At 40.5% G+C, this 15,256-nt stretch overlaps 1 protein-coding gene across 2 annotated transcripts in view; it reads left to right on the top strand.

The window, feature by feature from the left end:
* FRS2 (fibroblast growth factor receptor substrate 2) overlaps nucleotides 1-15,256 on the top strand; it is a 110,001-nt gene that overhangs the window by 58,971 nt on the left and 35,774 nt on the right. The gene's annotated exons all lie outside the window — the stretch shown is intronic.

Here is a 15,256-nt window from a genome sequence, read left to right as displayed (position 1 = left end):
AGAAATGATTTAGCTATGTTTCCACCTATGGAAATTGTATAATTGTTATATTTAGTTTTAAAAGTATAATGTACCTGACTGGTGTTGCTCAGTGGTTAGATTGTCAGCTTGTGCACCGGAGGGTCTTGGGTTCGATTCCCCGTCAAGGGCATGTACCTGGGTTGCAGGTTTGATCCCTGGCCGGGTTGGGGCTCCTGTGGGAGGCAACCAGTCAATGTGTCTCTCTCACATAGATGTTTCTCTCTCCCTCTCACCTCTTCCCCTCTCTCCTCTCTCCTCTCCTCCCTCCTCCCCTCTCCTCTCTCTCCTTCTCTCCCTCTCTCCTTCCCTCCCTTCCTCTTTCCCTCTCACTCTCTCTAAATCACAATGAAGAAAAAAAAAATCCTCAGGTGAGGATAAAAAAAAAAAGTATAATGTTTTTTACCAGGTAGATAATAAAAGACTGAGTAACATCTAGTATTTTAAAAAAATACCGAATGAGCACTTTTACAATGGATTTTAAATCATCATTGATTTACATTATTATACTCCTGACTTTTGAAGGTTGAAATGTTCAAGTGAGTCAATAGTAAAATCTCCTTATTGGTGTGCTTACCCTGTGCCAGGAACTTAAAGTCAATTTCTTGTAAGCCTTAAGTTACTTTGGTTAAAAATTTTTAGGAACTTTTTAGTATAGGTAGTGGTGATCACTGCAGATTAACTCAACCTATTAACTGGAAATACTTATTTAGCTAATTACTCGGATCAGTAACTCTCATTTATTCACTTTTTCCAGAATCCTATGTCCTGAGGGGCACTTGGCAGTCTCTCAAGCATATCTTTTCCACCTGGTTTTAAGACTGCCACTGGTTTAGTCAATCAGGCCAGTCTTTAGCCTGATAACTGAGAACAAAGGGTTAAAATAAAGGGACTAATGAGGAGGAAGGAGGGCAAATCACCAACAGTTTTCATTTTCAAGTTTCTTGTGAAACTCTTTTTCCCTGTTTTTTCCTTCTACTTTTGGGTGTTAAGGAAGGGGATCCTGAACCTGCGTGTAGCACTCTGTGATCTTCCAGGGCACTGCTCAAAGATTGCAGGAGAAATCTAGATCTGTCTTTTCTTGGACCACAATGCTTAAAGCAAAAACAGAAACTTCAAAGGATCTAATCTTAGTGAACCTGATCTGTTACATCTTTGTTTCTGTTCTTTTGGCAAATGAAATTTAAGTCTTCCACATTAAGGCAATGCATGATACAATGACATAAAATTTTTATCCTGACAACTAAAAACTAAGGAAATTGAACCAGAAACCTTTTGGTGTACAGGACGATGCTCCAACCAACTGAGCTACCCACCAGGGGTCAATTATTCTTAATGTATAACTTTCCAATATATTGACTGACTTTATGTGTATATCATTAAGCATTTATTAAGTTAATATAGATTTTGTCTACTACTGTTATATAGAAAAGTATTTCATAAATATTTCCCATTTACAATGAAGGCCATAAATTTAGATATCTTTTAGTTTTGAACATGCCTGTGTACTTTCTGTAAATGTCTAATTTTGATGGATGGCAGATAAGAATCCCTTTGTGGGCATGGAATAAGCAGTTTGATCTCACATATTGAATAATATGGTAATCCTTTGCTAATCCCCAAAAATAATCTGGTAATCCCCAAATTATCTGTAGTATAAAAATCAGGTGTACATATTATAAACCTGTATCTTTTAACCCAAGAGAATTAATTTGGTTCAGGTTCAGCTTTCATGGTATAAGCATAAGATTAAGATTGGTTTTGAGTAATCCAGTGCTATCCTAAGTCATTCTAGGTCTAGAGTATTCTCAGATGTACTAGCCATTTGGTTTCGATACGATTTGAGCCTTTGGAAAGACTGTGAGATTTTACATGTAGGTGGTAGGATAAATCCATTGACTCACAGTGTATTGAATAGATTGGAGTTATAGGACTTTGAAGTTTAGCAATGTTTTTGTTGTTCAGAAATAACAAAAACTATATGTTAAAATAGACAGGTCTTCTGACTCTGATTTCTTATTGCATATGAAGGCTTCAGATGTTACAGTTCAATTTAAGTAAATTTGAACTTTCAAAATTGTGAATGGCTTTATCATTTTATAAAAGAATATAATTGTTTTTCATGTTCTACTCTTCCTTATAATTCCATATGAGTTGCCTTTCTTTTTAGCCACTTGCTTTAGATTAAAAAACAAACACACACAAAACAACAACAAACAAACTCAGAATAGGTTGAAGCTCGACACAACTTGCTGCCACATAACAAAAGTGCTGATCAAGTTGAATCAATCCCTGTAATATGTATTGAAAAGAAAACCTCTTCTTTCTCCCCCAATTTGAAGAACAAGCATTTTCCCTGCCAAGAAGGGTTGACTTTAAATGGACCAGCTGTCCATATTAGGAGCATAGGGTTACTAAGGTGACCATGGCTGTTTGGAGAAGAATGCAGCTGAGAGGGCAAGTTCTTGATGTGTGAGCTGAGGGAAGGAATGTGGTGTGATTGTGCATCATTCCTCCTAATCACATGCTCACAAAATGCTGTGTGGGCAGCGTGTTGAAATTACAAGTCTGAGTGCTGGAATTTGTGTGGTTAAAATCATTTTGTTTTCATGTGAGCCTGAGGTTTACAGTTTAGATTGAAAATATCTACTTTGTATTTATGTGTGTATTTTTGGAGAAAGGGAGGGTGTTCTGGTGGTGGATAAAATGGGAATGAAGCCCGGCTAGTGTGGCTCAGTGGATGATCGTCCACCTATGAACCAGGAGGTCATGCTTCGATTCCTGATCAGGGCACATGCCCAGGTTGCAGGCTTAAAACCCAGTGCGGGGAGAGCAGGAGGCAGTCCATCAATGATTTTCCCTCATTATTGATATTTCTATCTTTCTCTCTGAAATAAATGTTAAAAAAAGAAAAGAAATGGGAATGAATTTATTTAGCTTGATGGACACTTGCTTTCATATTATTAAAAAAATTATCTTGGGATAAATGTTTTTACTAACTCATCCCTTTGTCATATATACTCTATATAGTTAATAGTTTCCAAAGTGAATGATGTATTTATTTCTTCTATTGTGCTTATTTCCTTGGCACTTTGAATTTCAGAATTATTTGAAAGTCCTAAGAATATGTTGTCTATTAAAAAAAAAGTTCTTATTCTTTCCAAAGGAGATCTTATCTTAATATATTAGGTGTTTCTTCCCTGAAGCATCCAAAGAGAGGTTCTGGCTTTTGGTAAAAAATATGATTCAAGGAACAATGGGATGGATCAAACCAATACCCCACTTATTTGAAGCACTAGTTAGATTTTGCCATTGCTAATACTTAAAATGAGATATAGGCATAGACATTGATATAGGCACTTACTAAACCATGAGCTTTTTTGTTTTTTTAAATTCTTGTTAACAAATCCCTACAATAATATGCTGATCTTTAATGAGGTCATAAAAGTATAATACATTTAGAATGTGAAGTAGATGGAACATTGGAGGCTCTGTATTACATTAGCATCACATTATTTTTTCTTAATCAGATAGTCTACTTGCTTTGACATGGTTGGTGTTTGATTAATTTGAAATGAGATATAGGCACAGCATTGTGGAGGGAAATTAAAAGATTAAAATAATTTCATCTTTGAATTCAGTTGGTTATTTGGCATTTCTCATGTATACCATTTTTAAAAATTTATTTTTTATTTCATTTTTTCCGTCACCATTTATCCTCTGTATGCCCTTGATAATTGTATTCTGAATTGTTAATTTGGAATATCTGCATAATTCAGTGAACCAATATTTACCAGATAACCAATGTATGATAATATACAATCACATGGGTAAAGGTGCAAAGTACAAGATAAACCAGTAGATTTTAATGTAGTAGAGCATGAAAGTTTAGTGATGGTTTTAGAATCCAAATTTAACTAACTTTTAAGAAACTACCATTTGTTGAGTTTAGGTAAAGTATCAAGAATATCAAGTTATTTGAAATAGATTATTTCAAAATTCTCTTTTGCAACTGTATATCTTCATATGCTTATATACTTTAACTGAAACAGTATATCACAGAGTGTCTTAACAACCCTCTTTCATAAAGCAAGACATTGAAGATATTTGCAAAAATATAAAATGCTGTCACTTTTCTCACTGAGTTTTTTGGAAAATAGGATGTTTTAAACAGTTATTTTTAAAAAATAAATATGTATGTGTGAAAGGCTTATTTTAAATAAACTAATAAATATTTAAAACATTTTGGAGATTTAACTTCTAATTTGGTAAATATGAATAGATAGAACCCAGGTAAACAAAAGCTCTTTGTAAAATTCTCAAATAATTTTTAGAAGTGTAATGGGGTCCTCAGACATTATCAGGGCTTCAGGGGATATGATGTAATGAAAATGGCACTTTATCTCTGTGGTTTTCCTCTCCAAAACTCTTAAGTTACTCATGAAGAAAACATTAGACCAATTCCAAAAAATGGTCTACAAAACCAGTGTTTCCCCAAACTGCCAGCGCAAACAAGGAAAAATCAGATATTCTGTAAAGTCAAGAGGAACCCAAGAAGATATGGTGATTAAATGTAATGTGATATCCTGAATAGGATCCTGGAATGACAAAAAAAAAGGACATTATGTAAAAACTAAGGAAATGTGAATAAAGTGTGTATTTTAGTTAATAATAATGTATCTATATTAGTTTATTAATTGTAACAAATTAAAAGATATGGAGTCTCGCCCTAGTCGGTTTAGCTCAGTGGATAGAGCGTTGGCCTGCGGGCCGAAGGGTCCTGGGTTCGATTCCGGTCAAGGGCATGTATCTCAGTTGCAGGCTTCTCCCTGGCCCAGGCCCTGGTCAGGGCTCAAGCAGGAGGCAACCAATCAATGTGTTTATTTCACATCAATGTTCTCTCTGTCTTTCCCTCTCTTTTCCACCCTCTCTAAAATCAGTGGAAAAATATCCTCCAGTAAGGATTAAAACAACAACAAAAAAATGATTTGGAGTCTCAAAATTCTTTTATTTTATTTTTAAAAAATGTTTTTGTTGATTTTAGAGAAAGAGGAAGGGAGAGAGGGAGAGCGAGACATGATGTGAGCGAGAGAAACACCAGTTGGTCGGTTGCCTTCTGTATGCACCTGACCGGGGATTGAACCCGCAACTTGGGCATGTGCCATGACCAGGAATCAAACCGGCAACCCTTCGGTGCACAGGATGATGATGCTCAACCAACTGAACTGCACAGGCCAAGGTTCTCAAGTATTTTTTTAAACCCAGAAATCATGTGCTTCACAACTTTTACCAGATTTTTGCTCGTATTTCATTCTTTAATATGTACTACTCCTGGAGCAACCCGATTTTTAAAAATCTGGTAATAGAATAATTTGCTTGAGGGTATTGCATAACTGGTTCTTGCAAACAGGCTTAACATTTTTATGCTGCATTTGCTGCCAGCTGAAGGCCTCCCCACAAGTAGAAAGTTGTTTTTATTATAATCTTAAGTTCTTTAGTATCATTTGAAATATTTAGTCTTCAGACCAACCAAAATTTTTGTAAAAAATATTGACTATACTTTTGGAAGTATAATTTGTTAACCTAAAAGTCCTTTCTTATTCTTTGATATAATCTTAACATATTTTTAATAATTTAAAGAGAGATAATGGTTTCAAATAAATAATTTGTTTTTTAGAATAATTTTGCCTTAGGCACTTGAATGATGGTTTGGTTTTCTTTTTATTACTCAAGCATCACTGAGGCCATATACAGTGTGGGGGAAAAGTAGGTTTACAGTTGTGAATATGGGAAACACGGCTTATTATTGTATTATTATCTATTAGTTATTGTATTATTTTCCATACGAATAATTGTAAATCTACTTTGGTCACACTCTTCATTAGGAAAATGGCATTTATTGCCTCCAACTCAGGTATTTTCTTGGTTTGGGGTGGAGTGTGTTCTTGATATTTCTCCTTACTAAACAACAGACATTTATTTTTGACTAAATAAACATTAATATGTAGCATTTTAATTAAAAAGTGAAAAGGCTAGCAAAGTCAACCTTAACAGTTTTAGCATTATCAACAGGAATTTTAAACCTTACTTTGTTAGCTTTACCTTTAGTTTATTTATAGATGAAAGAAGAAAAAGATGACCTCTTTTATTCTTACATTTTTAAACAGATTTTTGAGTGAATTAGGGTACAGAAAGAAAATATTTGAAGAAACAAATGTTGTGATAGTTAAACCATTATTTTAGTAGCCTGTGATGTTTCACACTTGTCTTTTCACTTACATATTTCTCTTTTAGCTGAAATAACTACCAAAGAAATACCAAATAATTAAACCAAAGATATTGGTGTTGTAATTGTATATGGCAGGTGATTCAAGTGATATTCAAAGAAAATACTAGTTAATATTAGGTACCTTTTAAGGTTAAAAATGAAAAGAACTTAGGGAAAGGGTTTGGATCAGAAATCCAAATAAATTGTAGTCTCAGCCCTAGAGTTACTCACCTTCAACTTGAAGGAGTAACCTAGCTTAGAGGAAGTGATACAGGTTGGAAAATGACTTTTAGGCAGTTGACTTGCCCAGACAGAATCTTTAGACATTTCATCTGCTATAATAATTACAATCCAAATGACAGTTTTTGAATCTATGTAGTATGAAAAGGAGGACATCTGGTGGCAGCTAAGTCTTGTGAATATACTTACTCACTTTGACAGTCACATTGCTTAGAATAATTGCTTCTAAGAGAAATTTGTGATACAACATGCTGAATTTCAAAGCATTTTGCATGACAGCTGTCAGTGTTTAGACAAATCCTACCTAATAAAATGGTAATATGTAAATTAACATCACTCCGCTATGCCCACGATTGGGCCAGAGGGAGGCGCAGGGGGCAGGACTCGGGGTGGCCGGGGTAGCCGATTAGGCCGGCAGGACGCTGAGCTCGCGCTGCCAGTGGCTCGCACCGCCAGTGGCTCGACGCTGAGCTCGCGCCGTCAGCGTCTGCGCCATGGCTGTGCTGCGGAACAGAAGGGGCCTCTGGGGCAGCGAGCTCACATCCCGCCGTGGACCATCAAAAGCGGGGGAGCTGGGTGCCTGTCCGCTCCGGCACCAGGCCTTTTGGAAGCCTCCGCCAAGCCGCGATGGAAAGCGAAAGCGTGTAGGGGACCCAATCATGCACTGGGCCTCTAGTCTAAGTGATAATTTTGAGCTCTATTTAAAAAAATAATCTATAAATAACTATGAAGTAACATGTTAATTAGTGAAAATGTAAAATTATCTGGTTGTAGTTTTATTGATGTTTTCTTGTTGCAGAAGTTTAGGGACAAGATTTATCCCTAATAAGTATGCTGCTGCCCTAGGCAGTTTGGCTCAGTGGATAGAGCGTTGGCCTGTGGATTGAAGGGTCCCGGGTTTGATTCTGGTCAAAAGGGCACGTACTCAGTTGCAGGCTCCTACTGGGCCCAGGTCAGGGCTCGTGCAGGAGGCAACCAATCGATGTGTTTCTCTTACATTGATGTTTCTGTCTTTCCCTCTCTCTTCCACTCTCCCTAAATATCAATGGGAAAATGTCCTTAGGTGAGGATTAACAACAACAAAAAGTATGCTGCTGTTTTGAAACATTATCTAATACTAGGGTATTCATTTAACTAAAACTTATTGAGCATTTAATATGTTCAGCATGGCAGGCACTATGTATATAGCAGTGAAGAAAAAAAAAGTCTTTGCCTCAATGAAGGCATTTTGTGGGGGCTATGGGATAGAGAGAGAGGGACTCAAAAAATAAAGAAGTCAATATAGCTCTAGCTGGTTTGGCTCAGTGGATAGAGTGTTGGACAGCGGACTGAAGGGTTGCGGGTTCGATTCCAGACAAGGGCACATATTTTGATTGGAGGCTTGATCCCCTGCCCTGGTTGGGGTGCATGTGGGAGGCAACCAATAGATGTGTCTCTCACATCGATGTTTCTCTCTTTCTGTCTCTCCTCCTTTCTACCTTCTCTGAAAATCAATGGAAAAATATCCCTGGGTGAGGATTATCAGTAACAACAAAAAGTCAATATATAGTGTGTCAGTTGGTAGTAAGTCATTTGGAGAATAATACAGCAGTGTAAACAGAAAAGGGAGTACCGTTATAGGATAGGAGTCTGCCTATTTAAATAGAGTGCTCAGGAAAGTCCTCTAATAAATTGATTTGTGAGCAAAGATCTGAAGCAGGGGAGGGTGGGAGCTCTGTGGGTATCTGTCAGAATAGTGTTCTAGATAGAACAACAGTTGGCAAAGGATCTTGAGGTAGGATCATGCCTAGTGTATTCAGAAACAGCAGTGTGGCTGGAATAGAGAGTGGAGGGGGAGAGCACATGAGATCAGTAGTTGAACCAGAAGAGCAGGAAGTGCTACCAAAATATTAGGACCTTGTAGGCCAGGCCATTAAAAAGTGTTTACTTTTTACTTTCAGGGGACAGGGGAACCATGCAAGATTTTGTCAGAAAAATTGTGAATGACTTTGAAGTGGGCAGAAAATGATGAATGGGGGTTCTGTCTTGTTCATCCATTGGATTTATCTCTGTCTCATTTTCTTTGAGTTATTTTATAGTTTTGTAATTAGTAGAAACTTAAAAATGCACATGATTCTTATCCATAGAGATGCAAATGAGTTGTGTCCAGTGGAATGCAATTGATTATTACCCTGTGAATAAGAACTGCTTTATATCTACTTGTAAATTTATTTCAGAACTAGAGGCACAGTGCACAAATTCGTGCATGGGTGGGGTCCGGCCGGTCCGATCCCAGTCGGGGCAGATCTGAACTGGGCCTGTGGGGAGGAGGAGATGGTGGGAGGTTGGCCAGCTGGCCCGCCCCAATCGGGGGCGATCAGGGCCGGACTGGCTGGGGAAAGGGGCCGCAGGCTGATTGGGGTTGGGGGGCTGATTGGGGGTGGGACCAGCCATGGGGAGGGGCTGTGGGCAGTGGGCCGGCCAGCCCCACCCCTGTATGGGGTGGGGGGTGCTGATCGGGGGCCAGTGGCCTGGGGGAGGAGCCATGGGTGGTTGGCCAGCCGGCCCTGCCCTGATAGGGTGGGGGGCCAATCAGGAGTGGGGCTGGCTGGGGGAAGGGGTTGCAGGAGGTTGGTCGGCCTGCCCCAACCCCTATTGGGGTGGGGGGTGCAACAGGGGCGGGCCAGCCAGGGGGAGGGGCTACGGGCCTATCATGGTGGGATGGGATGATTGGGGGGCCGGCCTGGCCAGGGGGAAGGGAGGGGGCGTTTGACCGGTGGCCCGCTCTTGATTGGGGTGGGAGAGTCTGATCAGGGGCAGGCCGGCAGGAGGGAGGGGCTGGCCCCACCCTATGATCAGGCCGGTTTGCTGGCCACAGTGGGTGTCATAGCGACCGGTCGTTAGGGTTGTTATGGCCCTTAAGGTCGCTGGCTTTTTATATATATAGATTCCTCATTCTCTCTTTATACAGGGTGTCCCCCAAAAATGTATACACACTTTACCAGCTGATAGCTCAATTGATGTTTTTCTTTTCAGATTAACCTGTTGGAATTAATAATTATTCAAAGTGTATATATATTTTTTGGGACACCCTGATAGGAGTGTTTCTTAGAACTCTCCTTTGAACCAGTTATAACATCTTAATGGTTCCCTCCTTAATTAATCCTATCTAATAAAAGAGTAATATGCAAATTGACTGTCACACAACACACAAGATGGCCGCCCCCATGTGGTCAAAAATGGCTGCCCCCATGTGGACACAAGATGGCCTCCACAAAATGGCTGGCAGGGGAGGGCAGTTGTGGGCGATCAGGCCTACAGGGAAGGGCAGTTGGGGGGGGACCAGACCTGCAGGGGAGGGCAGTTGGGGGCAACCATGCCTGCAGGGGAGGGCAGTTAGGGGTGACCGGGCTGGCAGAGGAGCAGTTAGGCGTAGATCAGGCTGGCAGGGGAGTGGTTAGGGGTGATCAGGCTGGCAGGGGAGTGGTTAGGGGGTGATCAGGCTGGCAGGCAGAAGCATTTAGGGGCAATCAGGCAGGCAGGCAGGTGAGTGGTTGGGAGCCAGCAGTCCTGGATTGTGAGAGGGATGTCCCAGATTGGAGGTCCCAGATTGGAGAGGGTGCAGGCTGGGCTGAGGAACACACACACCCCCCCATGCACGAATTTTGTGCACCGGGCTTCTAGTGAGTTAAATAATATCTTTGACATATGTTCATTTTACCATGTTTATAAGAGTCATGATTTTTACCATTAAAAAATATATCCAATCCAGTAACACTTTTTGTTGTTGTTGTTAATCCTCACCCAAGGATATATTTCCATTGATTTTTAGAGAGAGTGGAAGGGAGGGGGAGAGACACATCGACTGGTTGCCTCTGGCACTTACTCCTACTAGGGCTGGGATCGAGCCTGCAATCTAAGTACATGCCCTTGAATGGAATCGAACCTGGGACCCTTCAGTTTGTGAGCTGACGCTCTATCTACTGAGCCAAACTGGCTAAGGTAATAACATTTTTTTTTTTACCAGAAGTACTCTGGCTGCTCTGTTGGAGGACAAGAGCAGAAGCAGAAGCCTTCAGTCAGTTAGAAGGCTGTTGCAAAAATTCAGACTAGAAATGATGGTAGCTTGAACCTGAGAAGAATGGTGGTTATGGTAAACATCTAGCTATTGAACTGGGATATATTTTGAAGATAGATCTGAAAGGATTTATAGATTGGATATGGGATGTGAGAATGAGTTGTTAAGGATGATTGCAAGATTTTTGGGTATTAATCTTAGTAAAATTTACAAATAATTTTCTTTTTTATCCGTTTTTATGTTGATAATTTTTATTTTCCATTAAGAATTTAGTTTGATAAGAAATGTAAAAGCTGATGATCATGGTTCTTTTTTTTTTTTTTTAATATATTTTGATTTTTTAACAGAGAGGAAGGGAGAGGAATAGAGAGTTAGAAACATCGATGAGAGAGAAACATCGATCAGCCGCCTCCTGCACACTCCCCATTGGGAATGTGCCCGCAACCAAGATACATGCCCTTGACCGGAATCGAACCCGGGACCCCTCAGTCCGCAGGCCGGCGCTCTATCCACTGAGCCAAACCAGCCAGGGCCATGGTTCTTTTCTCATGTGCTATTTTCTGTAGTGGTTATAGTATAATATGTAATTATTGAATTGAAAACATCAGTAACAACTTTGAGTCAGGTTCTGGCAGGAAACAGAACACTGACAGTGTTAATAGAAAAGAATTTAATGAAGGGATTATTTGCATAGTTTAGGCAGGTTAAAGGAAACCAGCGAGCAAAAATGATGACCAGGCTAGCGAGTAACAGCAGAAGCTGTTACCACCTCTGTCTAAAAGGGACAGGGGAAGGGAGTGATCACCTGAACAGCAAGAGCTGTAAGTATAGGAGAGGGCTGCCTGATAAGAGCCATCAGTAGAGAAGCTTCAGTAAGGAACGGAGCCATAGCTAACCTGGTCTGCTGGTGCTCCATGTCCCCAGGACCCAGAGCAGGTCACTCTGGAGGATAGATGGAAAATATCCAACATTGCAAAAATATTTTTATAAACTCTGCCATACAACCAACATAAAAACAAATAAACAAAACCAAGTAAACAAACAAACATAAAAATAAGCAAACCAACTGACCAATGTGCCTGAACTTTAAAATGAAGAAAAGAAAGAACATAATTTTTTAGTTGTAAAAAGTTATAAAAACTCAGTTGGGTAGGTTTTAATGACATGGAACAGAAGAAGTATTACAAATAATATTAATCATAAAAGTTTTTACATCATGTTAAATGTTTTACTTTGGACTCACAAGGTTATAAAAATCCCTTTATCTTTTTTATGTGTTTTACTTAGAATCAATTTAATCTAATTTTAAAACTTTATACAACCATTACTTTATAATTCTAAATATTTAAAAACTTTTTGTTGTGTCTTTCCCTTCTTTTTAATGCAAAGTATTTCAGATTTAGTTTGGTCCTTGAAATTTACTTAAATTGAAACAAAGCTCAAGTCATCTCATCCAGTTTCTTAACCAGTAGTGGAATCTACGGAACATTGTTAGTGATTGGGAACTCAGCATTTAAAGTAATTCAATTTTTTGTTAGATGGAAGTCTGTTTTATTCTTGTAGACTTTCTATGGTTTGGTCCAACTTCTGTTCTAGGAGCAAGTGAGGTTATTCCATAAAATAGAGAAATTTGAAGACAGCTGACTATTCTTCCCTACTCTTCTTCTTCTTTTTTAAAAATATATTTTTATTCAGAGAGGAAGGGAGAGGGAAAGAGAGATAGAAACATCAGTGATGAGAGAGAATCATTGATTGGCTGCCTCCTGTATGCCCCTTACTGAGGATTGAGCCCGCAACCCGGGCATGTGCCCTTGACTGGAATTGAACCTGGGACCCTTCAGTCCGCAGGCCGACTCTCTATCCACTAAGCCAGACTGGCTAGGGCTGCCCTACTCCTCTTTACTGCTAATTTTTTTTTTAAATCCAAACTAACTTTCTGTTGTTTTTGCAATCTTACCTTACTGACTAGACAGTTCTTATCCGATTTCATTTTGAATCACTCTCTTCCTTATTAGGCTTCTGTGATACCACACTTTTGGAGATTTTCTTTCTCTCTCTTGGACAGTGTCTGTTCAGTTTCCTTTGTGGGCTTCTCTTCCTCTGTAGTTCCCTTAAATGTTGGTGTTTAGCTGGAGTGGCTCAGTGGCTGAGTGTCGACTTACTGGTATGAACTAGGAGGTCATAGTTCGATTCCAGGTCAGGACACATGCCCTAGTTTCGGGCTCAATCCCCAATAGGGGGTGTGCAGGAGGCCACCCATCAATGATGCTCTCTTATCAATGATGTTTTCTGTCTCTCCCTTTCTCTCTGAAATCAATAAAAAAATATTAAAAAATCAGCCTTAAAATCAATTGTATCTCAGCTTTGATGAAAAACAGTATATACTAGTATCTCCATTAGTATTCAGAATAACAACAACAATAACTGTAGTGGCCTCCATACATGAGGATTACTGTTTGGGTAAGACTGTTTTCTTAAACATGTTCAAGAACTGGAAAGTAAGCAAAAAAGGCTTCTGGTGCTTGAAAAAATTGTTGTTATGAATCTCATAAAGTAAAGATTATATACTTTAGCATACAGTATTCTTTTGTCTCTGATTATAGGGCTTTATTTTGTATCTAGTTAAAAAAATTTTTTTGGTTTAAATTTCAGAGAGAGGAAGGGAGAGGGAGAAGAAGATAGAAACATCAATAATGAGAGAGAATCATTGATTGGCTGCCTCCTGCATGCACCCTACTGGGTATCAAGCCTGCAACCCGGGCATGCACCCTGACCGGGAATCGAACCAGGACCTCCTGGTTCATAAGTTGATGCTCAACCACTGAGCCACACTGGCTGGACTTGCATCTAGTTTTAATAGGCTTGGATGTCTAATTATAGAGTCTACTAGAGGCCCGGTGCACGAAATTCGTGCACGGAGGGGGGTTCTCCCTCAGCCCAGCCTGTACCCTCTCCAATATGAGACCCCTCGAGGGATGTCCGACTGCCCACTGGGATCGGGCCTAAACGGGCAGTCGAACATCCTTCCCACAATCCAGGACTGCTGGCTCCCAACTGCTTGCCTGCCTGCCTTCTTGATTGGCCCTAACCGCTTCTGCCTGCCAGCCTGATCACCCCCTAACCACTCCGCTGCCAGCCTGATTGATGCCTAACAGCTCCCCTGCCAGCCTGTTTGTCCCCAACTTCCCTCCTCTGCCGGCCTGGTCACTCCTAACTGCCCTCTCCTGGAGGGTTGATCCCCTCCAACTGCCCTTTCTTTCAGGCCTGGTCCCTCTCAACTGCCCTCCCTTGCAGGGCTGATCCCTCACAACTGCCCTCCCTTGCAGGCCGGGTGCCTCCCAACTGCCCTCTCCTGCAGGCCATTTTGTGGTGGCCATCTTGTGTCCACATGGGGGCAGGATCTTTGACCACATGGGGGCAGCTATATTGTGTGTTGCAGTGATGATCAGTCTGCATATTATTCTTTTATTAGATAGGATAGAGGCCTGGTACAGGGGTGGGGCCAGCTGGTTTGCCCTGAAGGGCGTCCCAGATCAGATGGGGTTTCCCTTGAGGTGTGGGGCGGCCTGAGCGAGGGGCCTGTGGTGGTTTGCAGGCTGGCCACGCCCCCTGGTAACCCAAGCGGAGGCCCTGGTATCTGGAATTTATTTTCCTTCTACAATTGAAACTTTGTAGCCTGGAGCGGAGCCAAGCCAAGCCGCAGCCATTGTGTTGGGATTATAATTGAAACTATCTTGCCTTAAGCGGGTGAGCCCGGCCAGGGTGTGTGGAAAGCTTTGCTTCCCCTGTTGCCGGCGGCAACCCTGGCCTGCTCTCTCAAGCTCCATTCTGCCGCCATTTGTTTGAATTTGTTTACCTTCTATAATTGAAACTTTGTAGCTTGAGTGGAGGCTTAGGCCTGGAAATGGCAGGTGGAAAGCTTGGCCTCCTCTGTTACCTAGGAAACCTTGCTCTCTGTGGCTGTAGCCATCTTGGTTTGGGTTAATTTGCATACTCGCTCTGATTGGATGGTGGGCGTGGCTTGTGGGTGTGTAGGAGGTATGGTCAATTTGCATATTTGTCTATTATTAGATTAGATAAGGACTCAAAAGCGTAAACTAAAAATAAAAGCAAACACAACAAACACAAATACATGTTTATTATGTGACAGTTCTAGGACCTGCTGTATATACTGTCAGCTGAGAATGAGGGTGACCAACAAAGTAGAATTAAAAACTATTTTTTAAAAAAACAACATAAAACCCAGAACTAGGCAGACAGCCTGACAACACATATGTCACCGATTACAGCTTGGAAAGATTCTTTATCAGAATTCAGGCTGTCTGATTCCATTGGCACTTTTTTTTTAAAGGACAAAATGTATTTTATTTTTTCATTTTGACTGGGGAACACTTGGTGATTATTTATCCCCTCTTGTGGCTTCATGAAATTGCTTAGAACATATTTTGCCCTGAAAATATTAGGGGGGGAATAAAACTTTTGATACTCACCTGTCAAGCATCTGAAATAGGATTTGATTCTGTAATCCCAGTGGTGTCTGGACCCTGATCTGTCTACCCTTGTTGCTCAATGACACCAAAGTGCCATTTTTAGGCCTTCGGGCTAAGGATTGGATAGAGGTTATTAGGAAGGTGTTGGAGAGGAAAGACATAGCAGAGGAGAAAAGCTTAGAG

Source organism: Eptesicus fuscus, chromosome 7, assembly GCF_027574615.1.
Source record: "Eptesicus fuscus isolate TK198812 chromosome 7, DD_ASM_mEF_20220401, whole genome shotgun sequence".
NCBI lineage: Eukaryota > Metazoa > Chordata > Mammalia > Chiroptera > Vespertilionidae > Eptesicus > Eptesicus fuscus.
This window is presented reverse-complemented; position numbering and strand designations above follow the sequence as displayed.